The following is a 27,926-nucleotide window of genomic DNA, read 5'->3' as shown; positions in this document are numbered from 1 at the left end:
AGTACGGAAGAAGAAATACAACTTAAATGAAAGCACGATATCATTGGTGATATTTTATACAGGTTTGCATTTAAACAGATTCTTATGCGCAATTCTAACATTTCTGTTTGTTATAAATCCATAAACATCTCCAGCTCGTTATTAAACTTAAATGAGATTGCAACAATATCGGTGATATTTTATACAGTTCTGCATTTAAACAGATTCTTATATACACAATGTAATATTTCTATTTTCTATAAATGCATAGACATCTCCGGTTCGTTATGAAACTTAAATGAAAGGGCAACAATATCGGTGATATTTTATACAGTTTTGCTTTTGCGCAGATTCTTATGCACGATCCGATATCTTTATTTGCATTTCTATTTCTATAAATTTAAGATAGTATACTATGTAGCGTTAATACATAACAATGGATATACCTTCAACTAAACTTTATTAAAAATTCATCCAACCTTTTCACCATGGATTTCCTTCACTCCCTGTTTAAAGACACCTCCCTCTGCACGCGACGGTTTTAATCAAACCCAAGGAACTCGAAAGATGCAACGAACTCGGCAATACTCCCCGGGACGCAAAAATCACGAGACACGGAAGCGCCTCTAGACCGTGCCCCTGACGTCCGCCACGGCAATAAGACTGTCCTCTAAAGACACGCGATTCTAAGTCGGGCAATATACGAGAGACCCCGGACACCGGTTCCCCGGTCGTGGAACACGTATATGCCCTAACGTGTAAGGAGCAAAAGGCACAAAAGGATTTCCCTTATTTTCCCCCGTATTCCTCTGGGTTGTGCACGCTCCGAGCCAGGTTGCGCGCTGTCCTTCCAATTCCGCGCTTCGTGCCTGGCCGACGAAGAGAAACACACATGCCAGGAATGGTCCGGTGTTGGAGGGAGCGTTCGACGTGTACGGACAACAAAATAAGCGAATAATACGCGGGGGTACGTCCCGAAAGAACGGAATTATACGCGCGCACGGTCCCGACTGTGCCATGCAGCAGCGGGGGTGGAATGGTACGTGGACGCAGGTATAAAATAAGGACAGAGACGAGGGTGGATCGTGAGCGATTGTTCGAAAATGGCAGCGTCGTCCGACCAATCGTGAATAGGGCCAGCTACGGGGCCAAATACTGGCGCGACGCCAAATAAACTCTACCGAAGGCGAGCGTGTATAACGTCGCAGCGCGCACACGCGTTCCGTCGAATGACACGCTCGTATATCAGTCGGCCCGGCGCTAGGTGCGGCCATTAAAATTAAATATTGCCGGGGCTTTCTGGAATCGAGCACGCGTCGCTCGCGTCGCCGATCCTTTACAAGAAATTTCGAATATCGGCCGAGATTTAATTAAACGCCCGAAATTAATAACCCCCTCCCGCCCCCCCCCCCCTGGGGAATAATGGCAACTGCTCGTTGGGGCCGTTCTCCTTCCTTTTTCCGAATGTAATTTTATTACGGAACCGGCCAAAATTACGCGAAACCCGATTCACCCGAAACGTACCGGTGATATACGAGACTCGATATCGGGGATGTCGATCTTTTTCAAACTGGACTCGGACGATGGATGTTCAAAATGAATTCTATCGATGCCCGAGGAATAACGGTATATTGGATTAAAACGTAACCGAGCGGTGCGAGGAATTACCTTTCGACTCCACTCGAACTTGCGTGGTGTCGAGAATTTCAAAAATGAACGCGATAGAGTTTTTTGTAGAGTTGTCGCCATTTAGAGAAACGATGGTGTTGGGATTGCGAACGGGCGGTTCGTAGATATTCGTGTTTTAGAAAATCGTGCATCGCGTAGACGTCATCTAGGATTATTTATCGCCTATAAAATGGCGATACATTGATAATGTCAACCTACAATCGGTCCCATAAACATTTGTAGAATCTGTGTCCATTGAGAAAATTTGTTTAAATTAAATGGTAGGTTTAATGTTTCCAAGTGTATGATTTGTATAAGTATGGTTGTGTAAATATATGATATTTATATATAAATATGTACATGTATAAGCCTACACACATACAGGGTGGAAATTATAAAGCGTTCCAGTCGAATATCTCCGAAAATATTGATTATCCGGAAAAATGTTTCAGTTTCCCTCAGTCACCGCTAGATTTTCTTTAGGTTTAATTTCTTTGGAACTCGAAGTGCCAATAAAATGATTGTCGTTGAGGCAAAGGTGACTTGATTCTCAAATCTCAAATTAGAGATCTCATTTTCGAAGTCAATATAATCTTAGCATTCGTGGCAATAGAATGCTAAGAAAGCATCTCGAGTTGCTGGTAGATACCAGAAAAAAGGCCTCGAGTGCAGATGGATAATAAAAAGAGACATTCTTCCCCCAAACGAAGTATAGAAATATTCTTGTCGCATAATTTATCCCGCAAATTAATCGCCCCGCGAGCCCCGTTTGCTTCGGTTACATTCAGCTATGAAACTACCTGGAGCAAAGAATAAACGCCACTACCGTGTCCAATCAAATACCAGTTCAAAGTAGCGACAGCGTAGGTTAACATTCCACATTACTCGGACGTACGTACTTCCGCACTCCGCTGTTATTATTACTACGCAGCCAGCATAATTATAATTAAATCACCAAAATTGGCACGTAACCTTTTGTTTTCGAATCCCCGCCGCCTTGATTCTCGCTGGCCTTACGGATACCTCTCTCGGAACGTACAAAATTAACGAATCGCACGGTAATTACAAATTAATTGGCTCGCGTAGAAACGCGCAAAGAATCCATTGAACGCAGCTATGCTCGCTGCCCGCGTTTCCTCCGTTAAGAGCGCGGAAAGAGGGCCCAATAAACGGCGAAACCCTTCTCTGTTCCCTCGTTACCGTGAAACGGCGTCCGTAATTTCGCGAAATTAAGATTTCATTAGAAACCCCCTTCGTTTGACGGGAGGTATCGCGAAAACGGCGACATGTTTCCGCGACCGCTGTACGTTTACCAATCAATTTTCAGAGTATAGATCCGAATTGAGGTTAGCGAGCTGAAACGCAACCCGGTAGTCAAAGCGGCGGAGAACTCGCAAGCGATTCAGTTTCGTAATTATAGATACGAAGGCACCGGGGAAATTGCTTCTTTTCTTTTAACGAGGCAGTATGAACGTTAGATAGATCTCTTATTGACGCGCTAGAGTTGGCAGAAATATATGTCGACTAATTATAGAATAATGTTTGTTGAGCAAAAATCTTCTTCCTTAAATTTCTGAAATTGTCTGGGATTATTTTCGACAACAACATGCAACTTTCGCAACGTGAGAACTTTCTTCTTCAATTTTTCTGCTATTCTTTCGTTTCTCCTATAATTTTAATACCTTTTACCTACATTCTACTAAAAAATTATAAAAAATTCTATTATACACTTTATAGTAGTCTCGCTTTCGCAGTGAAATAAAATTGTAACGGGTATTTAATATTTAATATTCGGTATGTTCGAACAGGTTGAATATCAAACACATAAACTGCACGAACGCGTAAACATAAGATACGAAGAAAAGTAACTGCGAATCGAACGTACCTGCGTAACTACTATGCGGAAACTGGTCTGAAGTGGTCTCCACACGTTTGTCGGCGCTTGTTCCTCGATCCACGGAAACCTCCGCCGAACGCCAGGCCTTTGTCCTGCAAATAAAATCGATTCTCACATTCTCTTCTGACAATCGAATACCGACTACGGCTTTCAAAGTTCTACGCACCCCCGATACAAACACGTAGATTAAACGCGTAGATCAAATCCCAAAAAATGCGTAGAATCGACCCATTTAACGGAGAGACCGTGGACGTTATTATTTATTTATCGCTAAAAAGTTAACGAGCGATCCCCGGTGCTTTTGAGAGCGGTGTACGGCCGATAATAAAACGAATAAAACGACAAATGCCAATCTGAATAAGCGGAAAGTGTGCCCACTATAAATTCCGATGATCGAACGTAAAGAACGCGAGCAAGTGTAAAGCGCGTATAAAGCACCAAACACAATTTCAGTTCGCACGGGGAACAGATTTATTGGCTCGTTCGATCAATTCCATCCCCCATACGTCTCTATTCATGGTAAAACCTGTCGCGTACATAACGATGAAACGAGATACGAAGAACTCTTCGTACGCATGGAAAATGTCTATAACGCGGTTTTCTACAGGTTGCGGTGTTCCCTCAGGTCGCCATTGCCCATAGAGACCTAGGAAAATGGAATCCATGGAAAATGGAACAGGAGGGACATCATTAACGCTAGTTTTGACCAACACCGGTATCATATATACTAGATTAGTTTTTAACACGTTGACTGCCAGATTGATACTCTTGAACATTTCTACTGTGATTAAACTTTGTTTATAAGTTATTAGAAACTACATGATCAAACATTTATTCAGGTATTTGTGTTTGAAACGTCGTCGAAATTCGAGTATTTCGTTAGAATTCATTTTCTTTGATTTTTATGTGACTTTCAGGATTAATTTTTTTAGTTCAATGGAAAGCACTGTCGCCCATATATGGACGACGTGGCGATCAACGTGTCGAATTAAACGCGCTACAGCCACAGTAGCATAGGCTACGCGCTCGGCGGCCGCAGTAGTATGGCGACGCGTTAGTCAGCCGCAGTAGCATAGGCTACGCGCTAGACTATTGGAGTCTACGTAATCGAACGTTTATCGTGGTATTTATTTTTGTAACTTGGAGGAAAAAGGATCCTGCTGCGGAAGATGGTTTTCGCTTGAAATAGCCAGTCGATAAGCTGTTAACAACTTGTCAACTGACTTCTTTAAACGAAAACCATCTCCCACAGCAGGATCCTTTTTCCTCCAAGTTACAAAAATAAATACCACGATAAACGTTCGATTACGTATATTCCAATATTCTAAATAATGTCAGATTCTAGCTGAAATTTTCAAGAATATTTATCTGGCAATGAACGTGTTAAATGATAAGTTTATTCTCGATAGCCTCAGGATTCATTTCTCCGCCTAGTACGTGTGAATGTTTCAAATTTGTCCGTATTGATGTCGATCGAAGACGGCGTCGGCTATTCCCATATGGCTCTACCGAACGCGTCGCACGAACCAGCGTAATCCAGTCTCAACTTCGAAGCCCGGATCTGGTCACGCGTGTCCGCGAAGCAGTTGGGAGCGCAAGTGGTTAACAAAATCGCGCCGCTGGAAACACGGGACACGTGCACGCTTTGAGAAACGGTTCGGAATAGCGGCCAGGGTATTACACGCGCTCGATGAATGTCGGATAGAACCGATGGCGCGGGACCGGGGACGGGACAGAAAGGGAATAGGATAAACGAACATGGAGATACCGTACGATTGGACGACGATATCCAGTATGATTCCCGGAATGGCCCTCTATTTCTCTCCCGACCTACCATCCGCGTCCCTGATAGCGTACACGCGACCAGCATCGCCTCCGGATAGCAACGGAAACGCGTCCCGCGGACAGAAATAAGATTGGACCGGCGCTACAAGTTTCCTCCGCGCGCGATTGAATCGTGAAACGTATACGTCAAAAACGTTCCACGAAATTGATCATCGGGGATCGCGTATTCGTGGCCGGCATCGAGAAGGATGTTCGTGGTCCGTGCCATATTGAAATCGAGAGAGGAGAAAGGCTCGAGGAAGCTGCAGTTTGAACGAGAAACGTTGGCGAAATACGAGAATCGATTGCACGGAGGTCCACCTGGCCAAGAAAATTTCGGGTTAACGCGTTGATCGCCACGTCACCCAGAAATGGATGACAGAAATTTTCATTGAGGAACTAAAAGAATTAATTCGGTTGAGTTTAAGAAAATTGGGAAACCTCGGGCTGACTTTTTTATCATGGGTAGCCCTTCACCCTGACGATTTCAACGGTGGTCATCTTGACCCTTAACTAACTCCCTCTCCGTATGGGTCAAAACCTGAAATGGTTCATAAAGTGTTTTTTGCACCGATCTCGGTGAATACATTATTTTTAACTTTTTCATAAATCTACTCAGACAGTATTTCCGTGTAGATACTACGTAACATTAACTGTACTCAATATTGCTGCCCTCACCGAAAACTACCACTATTATTTCTGCTTGCCATCGATGCATAAACATCTGCGCTCTAATTACGCCAAACAGCTCCCCATGAGTTTCAAAAAACGATTCGAAGATTCTCAAGAGAAATTGCTGTTTCGCATAAAAGAAGCGAACGACGTCGGCCAATTTCATGGCGGTAGGATAAATTTGTCCAAGCCAGTGCTCGAGACCTGAAGAGGATCCTCTACTTTGTCCCCGCGGTTTTGACACTGATTGCCCCCACGCGAAATTAACTGCAGCTTTGGCTCGTGCCTCCGCCAGCGAAACTCGCAAACGCGAAACAGATCTCGGACTCGATGACCCACAAAATCGCGTAGAGGTTCCGCTCCCCTCTGTAATGAATTATTTCGGAAATTAGTCGGTCGCGTGGAACACGAAAATATGTAAACTCGACGCGGGAATAAGAGTGGGCGATATTAATAGCGCGGTAAACGCTGGTAATAATCTCGTTAGGAAGATGGACGAAGGCACATTGAAATGTCTGTAACGCGGGTTACAATTATTTTCGAGCGTGCTAAGCCACGGTAGTTTATCGACGGTATTTTTCACCGGTGTGCCGGTGGGCTCGCAGCTGACGCTGACCTGCATAAATATGTTAAAACGACGGGTCGGCGGAACTGCCACCGGGGCTAAATTAAAATCGAGTTTCCATTCATTACGTGGCCCTTATCGTACGCACCCGCTCGCACTTCGCATAGAACGAAGCGTGACCTGTTCATCGCCGTGCCCTGACGGGCAGAAACTGATTTTTTTCTTTTAATTAATTTCTCGTATCTTTTAATTTGAACTTTCTTCGAGAAACATAGAGGGCATGAATACTTATCGGACTATACAGTGTGTCCTAAAGTTAGTATAAGAACCGAAAATGGGGGTAGCTGAGACTATTCTGAATCGCAATTTCCTTTACAAAATTGTCAGATGGTACTTCGTTTTTGAATTATTAGTAATTCGACATTTTTGCAAAGGAAATAGTGGTTCAGAATCGTCTCAGTTGGACGATTCTTACACTACGGTTGTTACACTAAATCTGGACCATCCCGTATATTTTATAACGTGTAATTTATATCAACGCAATATAAATACGTACTTTATTTGAATATACTCTACACTTTTCCTTCAAAAAATTCCCAAATATAGTTTACTTTTTAAAATGCAATAGTAGAAAATCCCCTTGACTCTTATCACAGGATCACACTCGTGGCGCCTCGTAACCAAGAATTTCTCGCTCGAAACCCTTTCTATCGCCTATCAAAGAAACGACGGTGCCTCCAAACAGCAAGTTTGCGTCAGATTGCGACTGCAGCCCCCAGTCCAGATCTCCGCGAGATACACCAGTGGAGGTAGGGCGAAGAAATTCGAAGAAACGGCAGCCTCCGAATCCGGAACTTTTCTGTCGAGGTGGCCGGGTGTCGAGACACGGACTGTAAGCGATATAGATTATCAAAGTTCGACGCAACTGTTAGCCGCAGAAGCGTCGGAGTTACGGAGGGGGGGGCATCTCTGGTCCCTCATCCCCTAACCACCCGTTCGTATCCGAGTCCCGGGCATATCCGCGCGGCGACTTCATCCCCGTCACGCGAACTTCATTTCCACGGGACACGGAGCGAGGGAATATTCGACTGGATCTATTTCTACGGTCAATTTAACGGTGTTCTACGGTGACACAGGCCAACGAAAGTCGCGGTAACCGCGGTCGAGGCTGATTGCATCGGTCCACACGGTAATTGAGATTCCGATAAAGTCAATCGAGCAATTATTGACTATTACACACGGTTAACGTCGGTGGAGAGTCGGTCGACGGGAATCCGGTGAGCGATATTTTCAGCCGGGGGGGGAAAATTTAGCCTGAGTGCGGAGACTGGGATCAGCCTCTTTTTAACCGACTTCGAAAAGGAGGAGGTCACTCGATTCAACGTGTATATTTTTTTTTTTCTAAGGAAAGATGCTCAAAATTTACAAAGAGAGAATCCTGCAGTGGGGACCCTTTGAAGATACGATCTTTTGGGGCATTAATATTTCTTTGTAAGTGTAAAGCAATTTTGAAGAGGGTACATGCAGTTATCATAGCCTCAATTAAAATTTGTTTTCTTTTTAAAAGATACGAATACTTGTCTTAATCCAAAACAAAGTGTAAACTCACAGTGCAACTATTGAAGTCACCAAGTATATTTTTTAATGAAATAAAACTGATTAAAACGAACACAAAATTTATCACAATGAGCAGTGGGAAGTATGTCAACTTTATTATTGAACAAATGGACCCTCATGGGGGCGGTAATTGCTGGAAATAACTTTATACTGCGGCGTAATAGGGCTGGAATTCATACCGCGCTAGCAGTAAAAACGTATTTTTGTGCAAGGAATATTAAAGCCCCGGGCGTTGGTGGCAAGATGCGAGTGTACGCTAACCGTCGACAATTTAAAAATATTACTCAACCGAAACAATGCGTGGAACGTAATTGGGCACGATTACAGTAGAGAGGATACTTGAAAGAGAACTATATAAACTTTCACAGGAATGACGAAGCTGCCATAATGGATCAAAAATTCGATCTTTCTTAAATTAACGTACCCTTTAATTAACAATCCCGTAAGTATTCGTACCGTTTATGTCGATCTATGAAAATTGTTCAAATTAAATGGTGAGTTTGATGTTCCCAAATAAATTTTTCGTTATACATATTAAGAATGTATTTGTTCGTAAAAGTGATACCGTATATATTTTTATACATTTTTCTACATACAACTAAACGTGATTTAATACCCTAATCGAATTAAAAACGTAGATACAGGCCATGGGAGGCATCGTGGATACTCGACGATAATTAAAACGTTAACGTATACTGTTTGTCCCTGACTGTGTCGGTCCAGGTTCGTCGCTGATTCCATGCAGGTAGAAATGATGTTCGAATCACCATTCGCGATATAATGAAGCACTGTGGTGGAGTGAAAGGGGGAAGGGGGTAGGAGGAACGTTATTTAACGAGATCAGAAGAATCGAGCGATTTATCAGAATTCATCTCCTCGGGAAAGCTAACTCGATTCTACGAGGGATAAAAGGTCCCGGGGCCCCATCCGTAAAAGCGGAAACGGATATGGGAGGATATCGCATAGTTTACACAGCGATAAAAACCCCCATAAAAAGAACCGTATATTTCAGGCCGCCTCGCAGCCGGAACGCCATGACTTTATAGGCGACGAAAAGAATGAGCAGCGTGTACGAGTATACGCTGGTACGTTCGCGCCCTTCGAGACGCATCATCCCTTGCCGTTTGTCGTTTTCAATTGGGAACTTTCCCCGCCGTGTTCCCTGGCGCGAAACTTTCGAACAGGTACTCGAACGAGACGCGGCGGGCACGAAAAATTACAAGTACCCGTTTGCTTGTTACCTTAATTAAAACATAAATCAAAATAAGCGGAGGGGTCGTTCGAGCGAATTATATTCGAACGTTGCGGCCTGTGTGGCTTGGGTTGTTATGGTGGAATGTTGATGCTACGGAAACATGTATTTTTGTGATGTCGATAGTTATTTATCATTCATTGAGCTCGTTGTAAATTTGCGCAGTAGATGGGAAAAGACTGTCGATAGCGAGGGCGATTATATAATTGATTAAAGAAATAGTAATTTATTGAGAATGTATTTGTTTGAATTTAACGCAAAAGAATCGACGTTACTTCTCGGTACCCCTAAGACATTGTTGGTTCTATAAAACTGTATGTACATTTTTGAATGCGATAGTCTCGACACTAATGTCTTATAACACCAAACTGATTGCTTGTTATCTTACTTAAACTCGAATAAAAATAAATGGAGTCAAAGGTTGAATTTATCAAATGTTGTAGGTTCGTAGTTTGAATCTTACTAAAGATAAAATAATTATTACGCTGTAAAACTATATGTGTATTTTTACAGAATCCGTTAGTCTCGACGCAAGTATTTCGTACTACTTAGCTTACGATTTTCTTCCCACAAAAATACGTATACGTATAGGAGCAAAACTGTAACGTCAATATCGAACCGGACCGGAAACAAAGAGGTTTAAATAAAGGAATTTTAAACCACGCACACTTTGATGTATTTCCCGGGATTTAAAAATGGCTATCACGGTGAACCGAATTATTGTAATCGAGGAGCTCTCCTGGCCATCGATGAGATATTCCGTAAACTTCCTCCGCCGGAAATAAACTAATTATAATAAAGGTGGACGGTCGAAACCGGTAAGGAGGCGAAATTAGATTATGCAAAACCGGGAAATCAAGCCGAAGGAACGACGGAGAGAGGAGGACAAATAACAATTCGCGAAGACCGGGGACAAAGTATAATTGAAGAAGCTCTTATTAGCATAGGAACGGTACTTTTCCGATCTTTAGAATAGAGTGGCTTTAAAGTTCTCCAAACTCCCGGCGGAATATTTCCTCTTATACGCGAAATTGGACGAAACCGCGAAACAGCCACTTACCGTGGCATCGCCCGGGAACGGAATTACGATAAAATAAATATCGCGAAAGAATGGGCCGCGCGTGTCGCTCGTGACGAGTCGAACTACTTCGAGACGGTATCGCCAAAGAAAACACGAAAAATTCTCCCTCGCCTTTAGACCCGTGACCGAACTCCACGGAGGGATATATTAGATTATATCTATTTGCCATCCGAGGCCGCTAACATCGACGAAACGAGAGGATGATATAATGGGACTCGAAGGATACTCTTTTCTTGTGGGTTGAAAGATAAATTCTTATTTTTTTTCAAAGTTTGTGTCGTGTGACTGGCAGTCACTGACTGCAAAAAAAGGAATCGTGATAACAGAGAGGGGACCTGAGGTGTTTTAAGGAATTGAGGAATTGGAAAATGTAAACGGCAAATTCCACTCGAAACTCGGAATCTTCGAGGATGTTTCTGGCACTCGAGAGCGATTGCCTAAGGACTCGAAGTCATCCTTCTACCAAAAACAATATCTCAGAATTAATTACCCGTTTATCCCATTTCCATTAAAAAGCTTTCCCACCCTTAAAAAAACGCTGCGTTCTCGGCAAGCTTGCAACGTCTCCTCGAAAAGGTCTTGTCCATATTAAACATCCCTTTAATAGTGATTGCTGATAACGCGGGCCCGTGTTCGCGGTCGAACGTTTGCAAATGCCCGGCATACTTGCTAACCCATAATAAACGATTCTCCTTTTTCATATCGTGCTCAATATTCGACGATGCTCGCGACGTTCCGTCGGGAATTTTATTGGCGTCATGTTGCCGGAATGCGCTTACTTCGAAAATGTTAGAAGCGTTCTGTCGCATAGGCACGAGGAAACGGGAAGATATTGGGTCACCGTCCTGCGAACGCCGATACGGAACAATATTTGACGAGGAAGAAGGCTGGCTCGGCGATACGAAAGACCTCTCCCGCGAAACTTCTCCACGATTTCATCTTTATCCCGTATTATGTTTTCACGGCCCCCCTTATCCCTTGCCTCCTCGCGTCGTTCCCAAGATTTTGCATTTCCGTATAAACACGCCTCGCAACGCGAATGCCAAGCACCCGGGGTAAGCGAGAAGGAACGAGCATCGCGAGAAGGAACGAGCATCGCGAGAGAAGGATCGAGGCAGGGTATTTTGGTCCATTCCCGACGAATGGACACCCCGGATCTAATAAAGAAACTTGGAACATTCAGCGGGGAACTCCCCAGCCTCGCATTTTTCCGCCATCGACCGTCTAGCAGGTTTGCGCGCCATATCTCTTCGCCTTCGCAGACGTTCTTCCTTCGTCGGCGAGGCGGCCCCGTGCTTTCTAACAGTCGCTCGAGAAAGAAACAGCTTGGCGTATATGTCCCCGAACGACGTGGGACGGGGTGAAAAAACTCTCGTACAGCAAAGTGCCAAGGTGCACCATCTTGAGAGATCCGACTCCCTATCGAGCACCAGCGTTTTCCACGGTGTCTACATGCGAAGCACTTTGGCGCGATCTGTCGACGGAAATGGGGGGTGATTCTCGAGTAGAAGCGGGGAAGCTCTCGCTCTATATTGCCTCGGAATCACCATGTCAAAAGCGGCGCAAAAATCGGCCAGAAATTTGTCAATCGTCGAAGGAACGATTCGAAGATGAGCGTGGAAAAGGACACGTTGTTTCGTTAACGCTTTAACGCGTACGTATACGCAGTAAAATGTCGCCAGGACCCGGCGATATTTTTCAAGAATTAATTGAACAAAAACTTTATGTAAATTCACGAAATAATTCAGTATACGCGAACAAATAAAACAAATAAAAAAACGACAACAATGATAACTGCTACCGGCATTTACTCCATATTATCATTTGTACGTTGTACAAGGTTTACTTTTGTACCCGTCTTATTTATCGTGTTCGAATAAAGTATAACGTTACATCGACCGATAACGATCTCGCTTAAAAATTCCCACGAACTCTCAGAATAATCTAACAGAATCTGTTTGAACAAATTCACCAATCTATCATACGCGGTTATTTATTGTAATCTGAAGGCCTTCGACATAAATCCTAAGAGAAAAAAAAAACCAACGATTGTCTATAAACACAAGCACGACCGTGAATTTTAACCAGTGTCCACGTGTCTTCTGTACCTAAAGAACCTTGAAACTCAACATTCTCGAAATCGAAAGCCCACGAATATATTTATTAATCGTACATTTTCGATATAGCCTCGCGCGAGGAACAACCCCCTGCCAAAGTATGCACCGCGACGAGCGACACGCCCTGAGCGCGGTACATCAAAGTTCGCAATCCTCCCGCGTTTGCCGACCGTTTGATCCGAATTCTCATCGTCGCGGAAACCGTTGAAACGTTTATTAGCAAAGTCAACCACCGAACGACGCAACCTTCACACCGCCGAGTTAATTCCTGATACCGGCGGATCCCTTTCCGGGATCTCACGCTCGCGCGAGCACGGAGATCGCGTCACGAACTCGTAAATAAGTGCGCGCGAGGTCGGAGTACGTCGACTTCCGGAGGCCCGAGCGGAAGGACGTGCTTTAACCATAAATCCCAGCCCGATATAGAAACAAATATAAGGCCAATACTTTCGGATATTGCAGCACCGAAGTGATTGATGGTCCGAGATATTCAATATCTGCAAAAGTTCGCGGAGTCCTGCCCGCACGGCGCCGCTACTCTTCCGTCCTCTCTTCCGTGCTCTCTCTCTGCTAGCTCTTTTCGCCCTCCTTTCTTTTGCACCGACGCCCCTAAACCTGAGCTATCCTCCTTATCCCGCGCCGCTTCCTCCCGGAACGCACGACTCCGAAATCCCGAAGCGAGGTGAACTTATCTCACGAAATTCAGCGGCCGCCGCGGTTCCAGCCGCGCTCGAGGGTTCCTGCGGGAGCGGCGAGTCCGAGCGGGAATTGCGGCTTAATCAAAAATATCGAGCCAGGGCGATCTTAATTGCTCTGATCGCCCGGCCCTTATCTGCTAAGAATATGTAAAGCGCGGATCGCTGCGAAGGAGACGGAGGAGAAAGGGATTACGTGGGTGGCTGAATCGCCTGTGAAAGAACAGATATAGAGTGAGAGCCAGTGGTGGTCAAAATGTGACCCGTGTTTGAACTCGAGACCTCTGTTTAACCCTTTGCACTCGAGGCCTTCTCTTCTTGTATCTACTAGCAACTCGAGACGCTTCCTTAGCATTCTATTGCCACGAATGCCGAGCTTAGATTAAACTAATTCGAGATTAGAAAATTGGGTCACCTTTATCTCGTCGACAATCATTTTAGTGACACTTCGAGTTCCAAAATAATTAAAGCTAAACAAGCATTATTGCTGGTTAATTTACTGCGTCGAACCTAATGGTGACCGAGAGTCACCTTTCGAGTAGAAAGGGTTAAGGGAGGGGATATTGTATCTTATTAACCCTTCGAGTGCCAAGGAGCGATATATCGCTGCTCGATTCGAAATATTTTTGTAAAAAAAAAGAAAAAAATATTGTTCAAGCATTTTCTGGTTAACACTATCGAATTCATCGTCAAAAGCTACATAAAAGTACAAAGTTTCAAGATTTTCAAGATTGCTTCTCTTATTCTCTCGATAACTACTGGTAGCTAGTTTTGGTGGCAGCGCCCTCCCTTAAATGAGACTAACATTGTCGATTACGAGATGTCTCGTAGTTCAAATTGACTGCAATTACTCAAGGGATAAGTTCATAGTCTTTCGAGTCACGATATATCGCATAAAGAAGATCGTAAATTTCCTTTTAAAACAACAAGCTATTCGATATCAATATTTTATTATCGAAATAATAATCTAGATAAGCAAAAACGCTTGAAATTTGTCCAGTAGCGAACGGGACGAAAATCCACCTAACCAGGACTCGACTGTCCAGAAATTCACGTCTGTTCCAAACGGACGATTCGGTCCGCCGAGAATATCGCTGCATTTCGTCTAAAATCTTTTGCGCGCCCCTGGCGCGAAATGACCGATAAATTAAACGCGTCGCGAAAGATACGGGCGACGGCGAGAAACGGAAAAGAAAGGAGCAGGAAAAAGCTAATTTAATATCCGTCTCTTCAAACAGAAATTATCGGATCGCTGGGATGATACATTTTTAATGGCGGATGATTAAACGCGTTCCGCGTAGAGGAAACCGGTATCGTATCGGTGAGGTTGAAAGGAAGCTCGCATGCGAAGCGTATCGAGACATCGAGACGGATGGAACGTCGGGAACATCGATATCGGCCGACGATTCCGTTTCCAGGCTCGAAAATAGCATAATGTGCCGATTTTCCGCTGGAAGGTGCTCGAAATAATCGCTAAACCTGGAAAAATTCACGTTTCCTCGACCGGTGGAGACCGAGCTGTACGTATCAAAAAAAAAGGAGGATGGAGGGGAGGAATAGGAAAAAAATATCTCGCGGGTCTGAAAGTTTCTCTTTGGCCAGGGGTACGCGGGCGGTCGTAAAAAGTATACGGTCGAAGCTGGAACGGCTGGGAATCGAGGAAAAAACGAAAGAGGGGCGAGAAGAAAAAGCGTCAGAATCGCTGACCGATTCTGCGCGGACTTCGAGGAGATCCTGGGAGCTTGGAATTGTTTTTTTCGGCCGACTGCTGTGTCCTCCGTGGAGCCATTAAAGCGACTTCTGGCCGTGCACGTACACGCGCCAGAAACGGGGAAAAACGGAGACCGGGGGGGGGGGGGGGGATGAGAAACAGAGGCAAAAAGCGAACGTTCGAGCGAAGGCGGGACAGCCAGAATGACGCAACGGCCGAAAGAGATCCCCGAATCCCCTTACGATGATTGCGGTAGGCTTTCCAGAACGTCCCTCTTCCTCCAGCATCATCGTTTCCCTCGCTTCCCGCCTCTTATCGCGATACCACGACGTCCGTTTTATCCGACGATGATGTCACGCTGCCCCGGACACTTTGGAACCTTCGCGAATATAGCCCATTGGATTCCCTGGTGCTCTATGCGCGAGGTATCTGCGCGTGTGCATCCCCAAATCGCTCGTAGATGAGATTCAAAGAGAATTAGTTTCTCGGCGAATCACATACCCAAGATTTCATCTATGTTTCACGTGTTGGATGATTCAAATTTAACGTATGTTAACCGATAACCTTCCCAAGTTGTTCTCCCGACTTATTATTATATTATATTATTATATCATTACAAAGGCGATATCGAACAACCGAAAGTTAAACCGAACATCATCTTTGTATTATTTAATTTGCAATTTTCATTTACCGAGGGCAGTTCGTCGTTATTGGTATAATAAACGTTTTTTTTTTTTTTTAAATCTCGACGGCAGTTGAAAGTAAATTAGATTAATTGATTTCAAATTAATTTCCAAATTTATTATTTCCGCCTCGACGTCCCATCGTTATTGCGACGAACCAAGCATCCACGTGAGCGCAACGAGTTAGTGCAACTCTTAAATCAAACAACTGGGTTTTAAAAACCTTAATCAACAAAAAAAACCTTGAAAAAAATTATACCACTTTAAACCTGGTTTCTGGTTCTAAAACCTTCGTTTCCATTTCCATCCCTTGAAGTGAAACACTCGTTACGTAACTGAGACAGGGAGCTCGATTTAACCCCGTCAAGAAATTGGGGAAATATGCGCTTAATCCGATTAAAGGTGCGTCAATGCTAGACTAACTCTCGAAACTATCGCACGGAAGGTCCGCGGAAAAAGTTCCCGGCAAACGGAAAGTTCAACTCACTGTTCCAGACAGCGCAACATTTCAACAACTTCCACGATAAAGCGAAGATAAATACAGAAAGTTCCGAGAAGGCGAGCACTGCGATGTGTTTAGATTGGGGAATATTAATTGTTGGGCCATCTTTTAAGTCTTTGCGAATTTAGCTGCGCAAACTTTCCGCTGAATATAAATATACATAAGCATTGTTCCAGCAGATGAAATCGTGGAGTTATTTATTTCAAGAGGTTACTCTATTTTTCCTTGGTTTTGTTTTTGTGTGTTTATAGTGCTTAGCAAAAGCTACTTACTAATATTCGCCCCTGTGTATTGCACTTTTCTGATACTTTTTCTTATAAAGACCTCTTTTTGTCTTAATGCTTATTTTTTCCATTACGTATCTAATGCCCTAAGAGCTTTTCTATACCTTATGTTTGTTAACCAGCCCCTAACCCAAACATGAAAAATTGTGGCAAGCGCTCGGGATTCGAACCCGGGCCATCAGCGTGGTAGTCGACTACACTATCCACTGTGCCATTCTCCGCCCCTATTATTCCTTGGTTAATAATGCGGATTTTCTTATCGATATTTTTGGAGTTTAAGGTCCCAAAAATATTCCTAAGAAATATTCGCCGAAGGCATAACCGTTTAATTCGAATTTCTGCATGTAACTCGTAAATAAATTGACCAGAGCAGTTGTAAATTTAATCCTTTGCACTAGAGAGGTGACTCTCAGTCACCATTAGGTTTCACGTAGCTTATCTACGATACCCAAAGTTTTTAGATTCAATGTCTTCGTAGCTCGACGTATCAATAAAATGATTGTCGGTGAGGTAAACGTGACCTTATTCCAAAATCTCGACAGCTTAGAACTGACAGCAATAGAATGTTAAGAAAAATCTCGAGTTGCTGGTAGATACCAGAAAAAAGGGTCTCGAGTGCAAACGGTTGACAGAATCTTCTACATACATGTACAAGTAAACGTACCAAATTTCGAAAGTGTACGTCAAGTACTTCGCCTGCGAAAATTGTCTCAAAACTGAGGAAACTACCCCTCGAGGAAACCCTGTAACAATACGATCTCCCTGTTCGGGGTTTCCAACGGTGGACAGAAGGAAACAGCGAACCACCGGTTCCTTTGGTAAACGGTTAATAGAGCAATAACGAGAAGCAGACCATAAGCTGGTACAATATTGCGGAACTGAAACCGAACTTAAACTAAATAGCACGGATTTACAGTTGATCCTCCACTAACAGAGTCCGAAACTGTACTACAACCGCGGCCGAACTTGCATTGCTACGTTGCATTTAGTTTTCAGGGTTTTGGAATACGAAGTGGGCATCACGGAAACAGGGGAAGGATTAGAAAGTCGTATTTCGGAGTTTGGGGGCTCGAGGGCGCGCGTTTAAGTTACGGCGAAAATAGTTAACTTCTAAATTTTAAGGCGCGCATAGATTGGATTGAAACGGTAGATGTGCAAGAAACTGGAGGAAGACAGTAGAAGTATCTACATGTACATATATACATATCTCAAAGATTTTAGATACATATACTACTAAACGATACGGACGAGTTCTATAAATTTGCGAAAGCATCGGACAGACACGATTTACTGGTCCAAGTATGAGGATGACATTTACGTAAACAACGAGTCGCTTTAAAAAAATTGTTTAAAAAATGGACACAGGGTTCTTTATAGTTCTTGTGTTACTATAAAAGTAACAACTCCGATGCTATGATCCATGGAATTCGATGTCGAAAAAAATGATTTCTAAACTTCCACCAGAAATAAAAAAATTGTTCTACACTCCCACAAAGTTTCATTTAAACCAGAATTTCCGTGTTCGAGCGGTTCCCCTATAAAATACACGCGCCCTATCGTTTTCCCAAAAATGATCAACCTCCCCCAAAAAAGTTCTCTCGTCGTTCCTAAAAACCCGAACATCCGTTCCTCGAGTACACGAAAACCTGTCGGAAAATGGGAAACATCGCGAACGCTTTGATGGAGAAGCCATTCCGTGCTAGCGGTGTCTGTCGAAGGCTAATCCATAAAAATCATACTCGAGGTCGGGATAGGCGACAATGGGGTCGACGAAACGAAAAGCCAAACGGTGGGGAGTGGAAAAAAAAAACACATACACACACACACATACAGAGGAAGGGAAGAAATCAGATTATCAGATGCGTAACAAGGCTCGTTTCGGATTCATGGCGCATCGAGCACCCCCGACCGTGCACGGATAACATAGCGGCGTTTTCTGTTGCTAATGGAAAACGTTGTCTGGCTGCCAGTCACTGTCTCGGGCGACCGATCGAACCGACGTAATACGAATTTCCTTTGCCGCGGCACGACCGAATCTGCTTATTCTCGCGAGCGGAATAATGTAACGCCGGTGAAGCGTTGCCTCTCGTGCCACGGAGAGACGGAATATTGCAAAGCTGTTGAATTCGAGCGTCGCTGCTGCGTGCGCTAACTCCGCTTCGCGTTGGCACCGCTTTCGGCCCTTCCGCGCCCTTGTACGCGATTGTGCCCGCCGCCGTGGCCGGTGCACACCGATTCCTCTATCGACGTGTCCATCCCCGCGTGACCGAAACTTGCGACGAGTTTCCGGTTGGAATGGCCTCGGGGGAAGCTTTCCGGGAGCTCGTTTGGCGCGATATTATACAACAAGCGAGGGCTGCGATAAGACAGGTGGCGTTGGCGATCCTCTGTCCTTTGGTTCTAGTCTCAAAGGGTTGAGTCTGCGAGAATCGCGGGTCAACAATTTTCTTAGACGAGTATAGCGAGTTTGGTGTAGGTGATGCTGAACGATGTTGTCTAAGTTGTCGCGTCGCTATCCCCGACGCTTCTTTGAATTGGTCGACGCTGGGACTTTATGCTTGGAGAGGTTCTAACACCGTACGGAACAATCGGGTAAGTATTTTACGAATGTTTCTGTTCGTGTTTATTTTAGATGCACTTTTTGTACTTAATAACTATATAGCGAGTGATTCACGAGAAACAGAGAAATTAGTTGTCTCAGTTCGGCTTAAAGATAAAAGAAAATGTTAGAGAAAAAGGTTGTACTGTTTAAGGAGGCAAATATGAGAATATAAACAAATTTGTCGTGTTTTTTTTTTAGATTGCACCTTATACTTTCAACACTGTAAGATTTTGTAGCTGACGTCGAGATGAGTATAAGGACAAGTATAAGGAGGTTTCACTCCATTGTGTTGGTGATTTACATTTTTTCCTTTCTTTTTCATTCCTTCGCATATTTTTTGGGGCCCCCATATACGGGGACCATAGTCCCTTATAGCCCCGAGAACTTTGAATATTTCTACTTCGACTAGGGTTGTGAGTGATTAAACATGAAGACACGGAATTCATTTCTGCACTGAAGAAACATAGTTTCACAAAGTTTATTTAAACGCTTTCATTGTATATTTAATGAAGATAAAGCACCCTGGCGTACAATATACTTTTGGCTTTAAATAGCCAACAACATTTTTCCACAGCAATTTTCGTTAAAAGCAATATTTAACGAGTTACCGAAGCTTTTATGCTCCGGCTCCGTGCTCCGTCCTGTACATGTAAACGATATATATATAAATGGAAAAATTGCCATGGAAAAATGTATCCACGTATCAACTCCCAAATTAACATATTCATAATTTCTCACGATCGCTAATTATCTCACACATTGAAAAAGTAATAACTGCACCATCTTCCATGTCGCTAAGGTCCCAACAGCACTCACGCCTGTTCCCTTTCCCCTCCGCGGCATCGAGTGCTCCACTGAACTCCGTAAACATCGAATTCCACTATTCACTCCGTCGTAATTTAGCATCGTGTCAAGGCGTTCCCATTACCCTGTCCCGCGGCAGAGATAGCGCAATTGCGATATCGCAGCTGCGCCACAGCGTCGACAGGGACATCTCGTCGCACACGGGCACGCCTGGGCAATATTGATTCTCCTAATGAACGAATTAATTAATTTTCGAAAACTCGTTGGACCGTTCCGCGGACCCCCGGCAACGGGCTGCGAGTGTCCCCCCAGTCCTCTCGAGCGGTTCGACGAAGCTTCTTAAAACCCACCCCGTCGCCAGACAGCCGATTAGCGAACGAAGCACGGATGAAGTCGTTAACTGGAGTATGTACCTACTCGAATCGACTGGAGAGCACCGTGGAAAATTGGAGGGAAATGAAAATTGAACCGATACATACGATCGGGTCCTCCCGTCGTCCCGAAATAACGTCTCCCACGGCGACACCCTGTTACGTTTCTATTAAAAAAAAAAAAAAAGAAGAAGAAGAAGAAGAAAATGAGAGGGAAAAAAAGAGGAAAAATGTGATCGTAGAACGAATTTCGCTAGTCGCGCAGCTCGAGAAGGTGTCGAGCCAGCGAAATTGGGGACCGGAACTTGACCTTCTTTCCTTAATAAGTTAACCGCTCGAGAACCGAACCGCTCCCCTCGGTTTCATCGAGGGGATTTACATCTGCCCCGATACAAGCTTCGAAAGTCGCGTAATTCGTAAACGAGGCCCGCGATCAACCCCGAAGAAATTATGACGGTGCACGAAATGTACGAGGCGCGCTGAAAAACTTCCCCCTCCGAACTCGTCGCGTTGTACCGTGTGCATCGATTTAAGCGGAAATTAGGTCCCGCCGGGCATTTCCCTTGTTTATCGCGTCGGAGTTGAGTCATTGTCCTATCCAGCTTGGGTGCATCTGTTACCCCGTCTTGGTGTAAACACGTGTTCGTTACGCTTGGCGATACTCCAAATTGTAGAGTCTGAACGAACGCCCCGCCGTGTACGCGATAAATTTTACATCGAATTGGGTGAAACGTTAGCCGAGACCTTCCGAGATGTTGCGACAAGCATTTGGCGACGAAACCGTGTAGGCGACGACTTACGAGCGGAACGGTGTATCGACGCCAATCTACCGACGAGGAATCGTCCAACGAGGAATCGACCGGCACTGATTTTTCGGGAACTTGGCACGGAGATGGAGCGGAAAAAGATATCGTATTCTTTTATATTTTTCGATATTATTAGAGCGAGGAATACGAAAGTTGAAGACCAACCCTTAAAGGTGCGGATGGAATAGCTATTTAGACGTTCGGTGTATTTTAATTAAGTTTTTCTAGAAGAGATTTTTTATTGAAATTGTATATGATTTTATGAAAGACAAACCCTTAATAGAATGGTAATACCTATTTGGACGTTGGGTGTACTTTAATTAAGTTTCTCTGGAAAAGAGATTTTTTATTAAAATTGAATTATTGGAATGTTATTTGATTTTGTGTTCTACAAAAAAGAAGAAGAGAACGAGAAGAATATGATTTCATTAGAAAGAAGATAGTGATAGACCTGAAATTCCCTTCAAAAATGACCTTCGAAAAAATTTGTCCAACCCACTGTTGAATTAATTGAATCTAAATATTGTATTTAGTTCAATAAAAAAAATGAATCACAATTCTGGTCGAAGTCCTCGCGGTTCTCACTTTAAAATAAACTATATTATTTTATATTTCGTTTCGACCCATAATCCAACACCCACAGTGTACCTTTATGTTACACATAGATACGTAGATATTTTTCATAGAGTAGTAGAGTAGAGTAGTAATAGAGTAGCAATTTGCGCTTATCCACAAGAAGCATAACCAAAGCACGTCTTAATTAAGAAAAAGCTACATTTATAAAAACCCAATCCAAGTGACTACAGTGGCCTTCATATCCAATTCTAATTTCTTCCACCACCATCAATTTTTAACGCCCCTAAATGCCTACCGGCCACTGAATTAAAATCGAAGATTTTTCGATATTCCTTCGTTCCATCTGAGATAAACGTACAACGAGCCGTGTAATTTCCCCTGTTAACCGGCCGCTCGTTTTTCTTTGGATGTGGGATCGGAGTTACCTGTTCCGAGGTAACAGGTTGTTTTAATGCAACCGCAACGTCGAAACAAGAGGGGCCGACATAACGGATCGCGGGTAGGTATACCTATCGGTGCTGCCGCATGGTCGAAGGGTTCGCCGTTGGTTATCGTTGTTGAAACCGGAGCGGTGTTCCCTGGCGCTGGATATACTGACCAGCTGTTAACCGAATGTATTGCGATCAATTTGTGAACATTCGCGATAAATTAGCCGAGCAAAGAGGTCGTTAACGGCCGACTGCGACTAGATAGGCCGTGTCGATGAACCACGGAAAAATTATTATCTCCTTGATACCCTAGGTACAGATACCCTAGGTACAGATACCCTAGGCATAGATATCATCCTAGGCATAGGCATTGCCTTTCCAGGCAATTTTATAGACTTTTTTGCGCCCAATGCGCTTGACAGAAACTTTTGAAACTTGGTACGTGTTGTATATCAAGTATAGGTTGTTTGGGTTAGTAGGGAATATTGAACAATTTCGAGGTGTGGAATTTAATCTATTTGATCCGAACACTTATACTTATAGATATGTATGAAGGGTACTACTGTATACACTCAAGTTACACACTGTCATCTAACAGTACGTCCCAAAAATATTGGAGGTCCTTGAAAGGAGCTGTTCTGGAGGTGATTTGAAACAACTTTTTCCTTAGCGAAAATGTTGTCCGAGGCTTCGTTAAGGAGATATTAATGGAAAACCCCGACTAATCAGAGCGCGAGAATGCCAGTGGAGCGCCCGCAGTAGTATAAGGTACGCGCTAGACAGCCGCAGTAGCATGGACTACGCGCTCGGCGGCCGCACTCTAATTGGTCGAGATCTTCTGTTAATATCTTAACGAAGCCTCGGACATTTTCGCTGAGGAAAATATTGTTTCGAATCATATGTATAAGGTTATTTAAAATGTTCAACCATCTTGCTCAATTAATTTACAAATTGCGTATGATATTCGATGCAGCTAATGAGATCGTACGTGATCACAAACGGTTATACCTTTGGCAATTTTGACATTTGTTTAATATGATTTGATAGCAATATTTAAGAGACCTCAAACAACAAGAATATCGACAAGCTCGAATAGTATATCGAACGACCACCATATGACCCCTTTGAAGTTTCTCGTTCGACCAGCCTGACGAGCCTCTAATGCAAACAATTATAACTTCAGCAATTAAACAATTCTTTCAACGTAATTTGCTAGAAATATTCCAAGGCCTCGAGCAAGAAAAATACCAAGAAAAATCTATGTTTCGACCCAAAAGAAAAGAGTACCTCCTGAGTTCGAGTGGAATATCGAACGACCTCCAGAGGTCAGACCGAACAGAAGTCCAGAGGTCGAAAGAGTAAATGTACGAAGGAAATGGAAACCACGTTGCGGGTTCGGATGTCGTAACTCTTTCGGGGTCAAATAACGTTCGACAAACTGACGGAATTAAAAGCACAACGCGAAGAAGCGAATAGATGGGGAAGAATGGCGGGAGCCGACGGAAATGAGAAGAAAATTAAGACCTAAAGTCGGCGAGGAAGAAGGGATGTTAACGTTTGAGGTGTACCGCACTCGGAGCTTTCGTTCTATCGAAGATACACACGCTATACCCAACGGCGTTCCACCTTCTCATCTACCAAAGCGGGCCAGTAACCTAGCAACACCCTCAATACCACTTCAACCTGTTCGCCCAACACCTTGGGTTTCAATTCACCTTATCTTTGCTATCTTCCTTGCGCTCTGTACGTTTCTAACCCATCCAGTACTCGACTAAGAAGTCTCGCGATTCGGTTAAAAATGCTGGGAACAACGAGAGAGACGGTTCGAGCTAATCTTTTCCCCTTGGATTAGATCCCGTGTAATTGGAAATTCAGGTGTACGTGTTAATGTAATTGGATTATGTCATGCTCTCGTGGAATTGCTCAAGTATGTGAGGCGTTGTAATGTGTTAAACAGGAATTTATGGACGTATTGTTGTTTGAAAAAGTATCGACTTTGAGTTCAAGTCACGTTCGGTATAAAGAATTAAACATTTATGATAGAATTATATGAATATTGATTTCAAACAGGTAGAAATTGAGTTACGAATATGAAAACGAATTGAAAGTCCGATACGTTTATAAAAAGCAACGCAATTCAACCAGATAACCGACAGTTGGGATGATTAATTTCAATGTCGAGGAAACGTTTCTCCGAAATTTCGGCTCCGTAACTTCGTCTTCTATGTTCGTGGCCATTTCGACCCCCGTACAAACACGAAAGGACCAGGAATCCGCAAGAAGTTCCGGTTATTTAGAGGGCCTCCTCCAATTTACGAACTGAAAGGTTTTTTGCCCCGTGTTTGCAACGAACTTTCGCAGAAGACGTACCCGAGGTAACCGTATCTTCGAACTGCGGCGAGAACTTTATAAACATTATCGCTTCTTGCGAACTATCTGTCCCACGAAAGAAATATCGCTCAACTCGTACTATCTTTTCCTAGGGAAAGATTCGTACCCATACATTTCTTTTGTCGAATAATTACTCTGTGTACGAGATAGAAAGTAGAAAGCATATTTAAGTATTAGTTGATACTATAAAAGTATAAACGAAGAATAAAGGCTGCTTTTCCCTACCGAGCCATCCATTACCATTCGTGTTCTTATTTGACACGGTATTAAATATGAGAAACGAGATACACAACATATTCTTTAAATATCATAACGGCGATATTCTTATTCCTCTCGTTTCCTTCTTTCTACGCCTAGAAGCTACATAACCTATATACGGTTGTCTTCGTTGCACGTACACGGAACGTGTTTACGATACAAGTTGAAGTTACCTCTAACGATACTTTTATTTCGAGCCCGACAATAAAGAACTTTACACCGAACTTCCATGAAAATTTGAAAGATATTCCCGGGCAAACAACTTCGAAAGCCACGGGAAACACGAAAGAAACTTTGCGTGTGCGCTATTCAGAACAGAAGTAGTTGCCAAAGCGAAACCTTACACCGGTCCTTGAAATATGATACCTCTCGTTTTGTTCCTTCAGGTCTCGAACGCGGGGCGTTAGAACTTTCTTTGTTTACAGCGAAACATATTACGCCTGATTGCATTATCCTTTTTCCGCGTTAAACTCCTCGATCCGGAATTCTTTTACTCTCGGTAGAAAACAAATATTTCTCGTTTTCCTGAAATTTATTATATACAAATATTAATATTTATGGACACTGGGACACTTATTCATTTTTTTCTGACGCGACGTAATTATTATACGATGCTTCTCTAAGCACTGTACATTAGAGGGATGTCGCAGGCCATTCACGTTTATGATAGAAATATTATCATGTGTCGGAGAAAAAAATTGCGATGGTTTCAACGCCACTTTTACGAGAAACCAGTCTCCGCGGAAAATTATATTATTCTAAGCAATTGTTTAGAATTGAAAAACATAACCTTAAAAATCACGCATGTATATAAAACGTAACCTTAAAAAGTCACGCATGTATATAAAACGTAACCTTAAAAAGTCACGCATGTAATCACGTACATGTATAACAGGTCTAAAGAGCTTAATTAAAATCAATATTAATATCCTATGAAAATCAAGGCAAACTCGTTCGTAATGAGTCACTCTATTTATTCTCAGAAGAAGTACTTAACCTCTACGCGTTTTTCTGCGACAATAAATATACTAAAATATAGAAAAAGAACTGGTAATAAAATTTAAATTGTTCGTTCTACCACGACATCCTTCAATTAAATTCGCCACCTTCGAAGCACGGACGCGTACACCACCGTGATTGAAAGTGCGAAGGAAAAGCATGCGCGGAGCAGCATTCAAAACTCATGCATTATTTGTAACATACCTGGTACGACCTGTTGCTTGTTGTAAGGGCGATCAAAGCCGAGGTTAAGACTCTCCATGGATCACAGCGTGCCACGTAATCACAGTTTGCCAGATTCCTTCGTAAATATGTATGTTCATTCGATACTTTCAGGGTGAACGTCGTGCCGAAGGTAGATTTTCTAGACAACAGAGGGCGACACGAAATAGGAACGCCAATAATTCTACGAGAGACGAGCGACCCTCGTCGATCACAAATTCGCGATATCGCGTTCGATTTTACGATCACTGACACTTTTCGAAAGAATAGTCGAAACTACGCGATGGAAACAATATTCCTGCAACGTTTGAGAGCGTTCAGTGAAATATTACACGTTAATTTCGCACTATCTAAGCGGAGACTAAACCCGCGAACGTTCCTGGACGAAATAATGGCGGCTGTGGCGCGCGATCGAGCGAGAAATTATGTATCCGTGTTCGATACGTAGTGTTATCGATCGATTTAACAAACTCGAAAATTGCCGCCCGGAGTACCGCGAAAATTTGAAATTGGTTAATTTACGACCAGCAGCTCATTAATTCGCGTACATGTTCGCACGAATGAATATTAATAAATCAGCATTTTTTTCTCCGTTTCGGGAGAAAATTCTGTTATTAATATTCATGGATACCGTAGTCGTTTCTTTTTCGTTTTTAACGAAAATGGGGTTTGGTAACGAGGTTAGATAGGTCCGTACGAATTGTTTAGAACAAATTCGGTAATAAATATCTTGATTAATGAAAATTAACGAATACAATTTTTTTTATTAATTAATTATATCCTATCCTCGCTAGAAACCTCGACTGACAGACAGGTCTCGAGGTTCTCAGACGATGAAACCTCGAAGGAAGTTAGCCAATTACGCGAAAAAGAAATTATTTATCCTGACGCGCTAATAACCCGTCGGGACAGCGTAAAGGCAGGACGAGCCCTCGTTTGAATCACGGCAAAATTTCAAACAGCAACGAAGCCCGTCGCCGTGTGTGTTGGGTATCCAGGGTATCGTGACAATTTAAAGGGCTCACGAATCCAAACGAATCCGATGTGGCACGTTAATTAAACTTATACTTAACTTGCAGCTCGGCCGGAACGTGCAGCTGCCAAAAGTATTACGAGAACTCGCCGAGCAATCTAAATGCGCGTTGCCATAAGGGGAGGCTCGATCTGCACGGACAGTTCCCGCATGGGCGCCAGACATCTACGTCTGCCGATGTATACGTGTCTCTATCTATGTGCACGTACACCGAGTTACGCTTCACGCATTATAGGTAGCGAGCACTTGAGTTATAAGATTGCCATGGACACTTGCCAGGGTAATATCAAACTTCGAAGCTCCACCCAGAACCACCCACTCGTCCGTCGACCGCGTCTACGTGGACGTGTCATGCACATGCACGTGCAAAACACAATCGCCCGATCGCGATGGTAAGCTTCGTTATCAAGCACGCCCACGTGTGAGCCTGATGCCTTGTGGCTTAACTCCTTTATGCTCCCCAGCTCCTGCCCAAGCTCTGTCTCTCTCTCTCGTGGCTTCTACCCCATCAACGCACAATCCTAATTATGCGCTATTGATGACACGAATTAACGATCGGCCCTCTGAAGGACGTAACGATACAGCGGCTCGTTTCTTTGGCCCTGTACAGGGGGGATTTCTCTGGCCAAAGGGATCGAATCGCCACGCAACGAACATGAAATTTCACTTCTCCCGGGGGACCGTGTACTTTCATAGCGAACAAGTTTTTGATGTATCGTGAGCTCAGCTACGAGGGGCTAGAGAGTACCGAGCTCAGTTACAGGGGGGTTGAAGGTAATGAGTTTAACTATAGGAGGCTAGAGGTTACTCTGAGTTGAGCTATAGGGGGTTGGAGGGTACTGAGCTCAGCTACAGGGGATTAAATAGGACTGAGCGTAATAATAGAAGG

At 43.5% G+C, this 27,926-nt stretch overlaps 2 long non-coding RNA genes across 2 annotated transcripts in view; one reads left to right on the top strand and one right to left on the bottom strand.

Moving 5' to 3' along the window:
• Positions 1–26,376, bottom strand: part of LOC128872116 (uncharacterized) — a 272,991-nt gene extending 246,615 nt beyond the window's left edge. The window contains exons 1-2 of the long non-coding RNA XR_008456102.1: positions 25,987–26,376; positions 3,533–3,636 (exon numbers count right to left, since the gene is read on the bottom strand). This is a non-coding gene — a long non-coding RNA (uncharacterized LOC128872116). The remainder of the gene's footprint in view (positions 1–3,532; positions 3,637–25,986) is intronic.
• The window catches only part of LOC128872114 (uncharacterized), a 230,946-nt gene that overhangs the window by 186,466 nt on the left and 16,554 nt on the right, over positions 1–27,926 (top strand). The window lies entirely within an intron of this gene.

Source organism: Hylaeus volcanicus, chromosome 2 (assembly GCF_026283585.1).
Source record: "Hylaeus volcanicus isolate JK05 chromosome 2, UHH_iyHylVolc1.0_haploid, whole genome shotgun sequence".
Classification (NCBI taxonomy): Eukaryota; Metazoa; Arthropoda; class Insecta; order Hymenoptera; family Colletidae; genus Hylaeus; species Hylaeus volcanicus.
Note: the sequence above shows the minus strand (reverse complement) of the source record. Positions and strands in the feature narration are given on the sequence as shown.